Below are 7,437 nucleotides of genomic sequence, written 5' to 3'. Positions count from 1 at the left end.
CGCGGACCGCAGTGCTTGAGCTTCCAAAATTGCATCTCTCTGATCTTTTCTACCACGGACCGCACTAAATGGACTGCGGCCGCGGTGGGTCTGTTGCGGCTGCAGTGGATTTTATGCTGCAGCAGTGCCTTGACTTGTTCTTGGTACTTGTGCAGGCTTCACTCCCTTTTTAGCTGGTTTTGACTACTTGTCACTTTTTTGACCAAACCCTGCAAACAAGTACAACATGTAAGCCTTTGGGACTATTTGTATACTTTTTTAATCAAAACTCAAGTAAAAAGGAGTGTAAAATGAACTAGAATCCCTAGTTATGAACTCCCCCAAACTTAAGCTTTTGCTTGTCCTCAAGCAAACAAAATAAGTCCCGCCTCCTTAAGAATACAACCAAGAAAATTCAGCTGACCTAAAGTGACCTCATCTAGCATCAATTGGGACTAACAATTGCCCTCATTTCAAATGAATCATTAACAACATTCAACCTTTTAAACACCATGGTTTTAGTGCGACACAAAAGCATCAAGAATTGACTCAACTCATCAAGGAAACTCTTTCTACTACTTTGGTCACTGTGGAACCCAAACTCACACTCTTCAACCCTCCATAAGCAAACCTCACTTTTAGGTTGTAGCACTCAGAACGAGGATTGTGGAAAACACACTCATCTCTCTCAAGGAAAGGTCACAAGTCCGGCTCTAAGTACCATAAGCTTGCCCCTTATGTGGGTCACCACTAATGTAAGCTTCATTCAACTCAAGATCATATAGGGCTTTTGTGGAGATATAGTGAAGGCTTTTGGTTCAGGGTAGGAAATATTTGGTCTAAGTAGGTTCCATCTTCCCTTAAGCAATTCATTTGCTTCATTTTGGCACATATTCTCTTGACTTTTTGAGTCATTTATTTCTTTCTTAGGGGTTAAAGAGACACACTGTTACTCTTTCTTGATCATTTCAAAACTTTTCTCCTTTCTACACTTTCCACGCATTTCATCACTTTACTTTTATTGAATCCCCTCATTTCTTTTATATTGTTCATTCTTTTTGACTTTTTGATTTTCTTTCTTTTTCTTTTTGCCTTTCCTTTTCTTCGTTTTTGCACCTTTTACCACTTTGTTGCATTCCTCGTCTCTCCCCCCAAACTTAAGCTTTTGCCTTGTGCTAAGAAAAGATAGGGTGCCAAGAGAGGGTCTTTTTAAAATGGGTAAAGGCTTCTATCATAGTTTTTGAAGGAAAAAGGGCTATGGCTCAAAGGGGTTGACTAGGGACATTATCATTGGTAGGCTATGGATGTTTTCAAGATATCATTCGGATCAAGGAGAGCCTATAATCACTTCTCAAGTCAAACTACACTTAGGATTTCGCCTAGACAAACATTCAGGGCAAGTTCTAGACTCAATGGCACGGGACTTGGACTTGCAATTCAAATTCTCACCACACAAACTATAGGATTGCTAAAGAGACAGAGTCGAGGGTCCACAATGACCTTAGCTAAGATTTGAACAACACACATGGTTCCGAAAAACCACTTGATGATTGTCGGCCAACACAAGAGTCTCAAGGTCACAACTATCACCATCCTATACACACCAATTTGTTTTTTTGACCATAAGATCAAAGGCAAATGTGTTAGGCCCAAGTGAAGCTTTGCCTGAGGCACTATTACTCACTAGCCACTATTTACACAAAAATAAAAAGAAAATAGACTCAAACCCTTAAGAAGGTTGTCATGCCATCCAACATCGGGAAGAGCCACCGGTTCACACAAATTCCACCTTTGGAAAGAACCGTGGCACTAAGAAAACCAAAGGCTTATTGCACGCAAAATTCAAAATAAGAAGCTACGAAAATGAAGTAAGAAGCTACGAAAGAAAATGCGGAAAGTAAAATGAATATGTACAATAGGGGATTTAGATGAATATACATAAGAGGGAATGAATATATACATAAAGTAACTTTATATACAGACCAAATTGGCAAAATACGAAAAGTGAAATAAACCGGTAAAATTACATACATACCAAAAGTGAAAAAAAGCATAATAAAAATGAAAATAGTATCATATTTACAACCCATTATCATCAAAATAGGGCTACCCCCTCAAATGAAAGCTAGCATTGTCCTCAATGCTAACTAACCAAAAATAGCTCAAGAAAAGATAGAGGGTAAAGAAAACTTCCTATTGGTCCTGGGTCTGCATGGGATCATGAGCCTGGGTCCCTGGGTCCTCTGATTGCTCGGGAACCTGTGACTAGATCCCTGTAACATGTGCCTGCACTGGGACCTGAGGCTTCTCTAAGACCTGGGGCTGGCTGGAAGAACCTCCCTGCGGGTCCTCCAACTCAATGACTGCATCATCTGCTCGGGGGATCACTCTCCTCCTCTTTGGTGCCCTCTCCAACTCTTGTACTGACTTAGTTTGAGCTGCTGGAATTGGGTCATCCAATAGAAGCTCCAATGGCAAGTGATCAGCAACCTTCATCTTCTCCACTGCTGCCCTCAACTCCTTCACAGACTCCCTGGAGGCTCGAGTCTTTCTCAGCTTCTTTGTCTCCTTTGTCAGCTCCTTCAATGCTTTCCCATGAGCACCTACAGCCTCCAATATCGACTGCTGGTTCTCCAAGATCTTCTTCTGGTTGGCCAGAAGCTCCTTGAGAGTCTCCTCTACTGACTCTAGAACCTGTGGTTGTGGGGGTACGGACTGGGCTGCCACCGAGGTAGAAAGCACAGACAGCTTAGAAGTAGCTTCCTGCATCCAGTTGTTGATACTGGCAAGGGTTTGGCTCAAAAGATGGGCAGTCAATGGGTAGGCTGTGGATGAGGGAATATCTGGAGCGGTGGAAGTAGAGGTTCCTGGGGCAATATCTGGTGTAGTTGAGGGAGGCTGAGTAGAAGGGACTACTACTACTGGCTCTTTAAACTGGCCAGTAGAAGTAGTGGCTTTTCCTTTTGGATATTTGTTTTTGGGGTTGTCATCACTCTTTAGGTTGTACCAGGAAAAAGGCAGGTTTGGTTTGACCTTTACATCAAACTTCCTTTTCTCCACCTCCAGGTCGTCAAAGTACATTGTCAGGAAATTTGGGAAGGGATATGATCTATCACCTTCATTGACCACCCATGTGATCACACGAGATATGACATTCCCGACATTGATCGGGTACCCTGCCATAATTGAAGCCACCAAGATTGCCCGAAAGATAGGCAGAGAGTTCTCATGAGTAGTGGGGTCCAGCCTGCTGCATACGAAAGTCTCCCACCCCTTTGCTTCAAAGTTTAAAGTTCTCCTTAAAATTGGGACTCCTGCTGTCAACCATGTTGGGGTGGTACCCGGGAGTGCCAGGTACTCTGCCAACCACGGACGGTCTGCCTCATCCAATGCCACCTTTTCTAAATATAATGATTCATCTTCCTCTAGAAACCCCAAGTAGTCATTGATTGTCTTCCCATCGAACTTCAGTGTCAAATTCCGCACCTTAGTCACTTTAGTGCCCTTTTTGATGTGGGCAGCATTAGTGTAGAACTCCTTGACTAAGTGCTCATTTGCGTCCTCAACGTTGCCTATAAAATATTCCCAGCCCGATCTCTCTCTGAATTGCCTCTTCACGTTAGGGTTGTGAGGCAGAAGGTCCTTCTCAATGAATTTTCGTTCAAGTATCAATTTCCTCTCGGGCCACCACTCTCGGAACTTGTGGTATGCTATCTCACTAACAAATCTATCCTGCCAAGCCTCCGGGTTTCTAGTTCTCTCCACCCCTCGGTTTGGGGCACCCCCCCTCCTTCTTAAGCAATGGGATCCTCCTCGGGTGTTGAAGCGGTAGGTGAGGTAGAAAAAGTACTATCACCGCTCTCAGCTGAGCCCTCAGACGACTCAGAAGAAATTTGGATTGAAGCTTGAGCAGTAGGAGAGCCTGGAGGGGTAGGTTCATTTCTCAATCTTATCCTCTCTGGAAAATTAGGAACATACTCCGGCACTGAATCAGACTCAGATGCCTCCCTGGAGGGTACATACTCACTTCCCTCTGAATGGGAAGCAGCTCTATCTGTAGCCTTTATTTGCTTTCTGGTTTCCCCAATTGCTTTCCGAACATGGGGGGGTGGGGGGGGTGGGGGGGTTAATTTGATCGTACCTCGTCCCCTACCACGGGAGGACTCTCCTTTTCCTTTTTGTTTATCACCACCGCCTTATGACTTGACCATTGCCTGCAAGGAGAATTCATTTAGAGTTTGTTAGTATCAAAGTACCAAGAGAAATAGTGTATAATATAATTGAAGATAACTTACTGCGGACCGCATAAACAGCAGTGTGGCCGCAAAGGAACCACCGCGATCCTCATAAAATGGCACCGCGGTCCGCAGTGAAGTGGGGTTCAGAATACCCACTCTGTGATTCAGGGCACCACAGACCGCAAGAAATGGTGGTCTGTGGCCGCGGTAAGGCACCGCGGACCGCAAAAAGACCATCGCGGCCGCGGAGAGGCACCGCGGACCACAGAAAATCCACCGCGGTCGCGGTAAGCATAACTCAGCAACACCAACCTAGGGTTTCAATATCTTTTTCATTTTTAGCCTAAATTCACATATTATCACTCCCATAGGTAGTTAATCATCGTTTTTAACTAATTAACGCGGACCACGGTGCTTAAACACATGAAGCACTGGGGCAGAAGTCACTGCGGACCGTAGAAAATGCTCCGCGGCTGCGGTAAGGCACCGCGGACCGCATAAAAAGCATTGCGGCCGCAGTGACAACTTCAGAGAACCCCCACTTTAGGACCTTCAACACTACAAACCGCAATGAAATTTTTTCCCCGCAAAGAGGCCATTGCGGCCGCAGAAAATGCAATGCGGCAGCGGTCCCAACTTCAGAGAGTGCAATATTTTTCCAATTTGGTCCTGCACTGCATCAAAACAACCCTACACACATCTCACAACCAGTTTGTCCAAAAGCAACTCCTACACTAAAAAGAAAATCAAAGAAAAACAAAAAGAAAGACACATGGGTTGCCTCCCAAGAAGCGCCTGATTTAACGTCGCGGCAACCATCAAATCACTTTAGACGGATCATTGCCACCACGTGGCCGTCATCAATCTTGCCAAGGTAGTGCTTGACTTTGTGCCCATTAACTCTGAAGATCTCTCCATTTTTGTTTTTCAAGTCAAGTGCACCAAACGGAGTCACAAGCACCACTTCAAAAGGTCCACTCCATTTCGACTTAAGCTTTCCCGTAAACAGACGTAACCGAGAATTGAATACGAGAACCAAATCACCCACTTTGGACTCCTTGCCACGAGCATATTTGTCATGAAGGTACTTCATCTTTTCCTTGTACAAGTACGAACTAGAGTAGGCATGAAATCGAAACTCATCAAGTTCATTAAGCTGCTCCACACGAAGATTCGCTGCCACATCCCATTCAATATTCAGCTTTCTCAAAGCCCACATGACCTTGTGCTCTAACTCAACCGATATATGGCAAGCTTTCCCAAACACAAACCGGTACGAGACATACCAATCGAATTCTTGTAAGCAGTCTTATAAGCCCATAGAGCATCATCCAATTTCTTTGACCAATCGGTCTTATTTGCATTGACCGTCTCTGACAATATACTCTCTATTTCCCTGTTTGAGACTTCAACTTGGCCACTCGCCTGAGGATGATAAGGAGTAGACACCTTGTGATTGACACCATACTTTGCAAGCAAAATATCAAAAGCTCTATTGCAAAAATGAGACCCCCATCACTTATGATTGCTCGTGGAGTGCCAAACCTAGTAAAAATACTCTTCTTGAGAAACGCAACAACACTTTGGGCCTCATTATTGGGTAAAGCCACAGCCTCAACCCACTTTGAAACATAGTCAACTGCCACTAGAATGTATGTGTTGCCACATGAACTAACAAACGGGCCCATGAAATCAATGCCCCACACATCAAAAATATCAACTTCGAGAATAGTATTGAGAGGCATCTCATCCTTCTTCAAAATACCAGCCACTCTTTGACATTCGTCGCATCTCTTCACCAGTTCACTAGCATCCTTGTACAAAGTTGGCCAGTAAAACCCACAACTAAGAACCTTTGAAGCTATCCTCGCCCCACCATGATGACCACCATAGGGAGAGGAATGACAAGCCTCTAAGATACTCAATTGCTCTTCCTCCGGGACACACCTTCGGATCACACTGTCAGTGCAGATCTTGAACAAGTACGACTCATCCCAACAGAAGTCCTAACTATCCCGTTTAAGATTCTTCCTTTGGTTAGAAGAGAGCTCACACGGGACAATACCTGTCACAGGGAAATTAGCAACGTCCATAAACCATGGCATACCATTCGACGAAACAGTAAGGAGTTGCTCATCGGGAAATGAATCATTGATTTCTAGGCCATTGCAAGGCCTCCCCTCCTCCTCCAAGCGGGATAAGTGGTCCGCCACTTGGTTTTCACACCTTTTTCGGTCCACAATCTCCAAATCAAACTCTTGAAGTAACAAGACCCATCACATCAGCCTAGCTTTAGAATCCTTCTTCGTCATCAAGTATCGGAGTGCGACATGATCGGTATGAACTATGACCTTGGCTCCCATGAGATACGGCCAAAATTTCTCCATTGCGAACACAATAGCCAACAACTCTTTTTCAGTCACCGTGTAATTCACTTAAGCATCATTCATTGTCTTGCTCGCATAATACACCTGGTGAAACATTTTATTCACCCTTTGACCCAAGACCGCCCCAACCGCAACATCACTCACGTCACACATGAGCTCGAAAGGCAAGCTCCAATTGGGTGCGGTAATAATAGGAGTGGTGGTCAACGTGTACTTGAGAAGTTCAAAAGCTGTCATGCATTCCTCATTGAACACGAACTTTGCATCCTTTCCCAAAAGTTTGCACAAAGGATTCACTACCTTCGAAAAGTCTTTGATAAATCTCCGGTAGAACCCCGCATGCCCAAGAAAACTTCTAACCCCCTTGACAGAAGTAGGGGGAGGGAGCCTTGAAATCACCTCAATTTTAGCTTTGTCCACCTCTATGCCATGCTTTGAAATTTTATGGCCAAGGACTATGCCCTCCTCAACCATGAAGTGGCATTTTTCCCAATTGAGCACAAGATTGGTTTCTTCACACCAGGCCAACACCCTATCAAGATTCTTCAAACACTCATCAAACGAGTCACCCTACAACACTGAAGTCATCCATGAACACCTCCAAAATGTCTTCCACCATGTCGGTAAGAATGGCCATCATACACTACTGGAATGTAGCTGGTGCATTACACAACCCGAATGGCATCCTAGAAAAGGCAAAGGTACCAATGGGCAAGTGAAGGTAGTCTTCTCCCGATCTTCCGGAGCAATCAAAATTTAGTTGTACCCAGAATATCCATCCAAGAAACAGTAGAAGGCACGCCCAGCAAGTCTATCTAGCATTTGGTCAATAA

The sequence above is a fragment of the Nicotiana attenuata genome, unplaced genomic scaffold (assembly GCF_001879085.1).
Source record: "Nicotiana attenuata strain UT unplaced genomic scaffold, NIATTr2, whole genome shotgun sequence".
NCBI lineage: Eukaryota > Viridiplantae > Streptophyta > Magnoliopsida > Solanales > Solanaceae > Nicotiana > Nicotiana attenuata.
Note: the sequence above shows the minus strand (reverse complement) of the source record.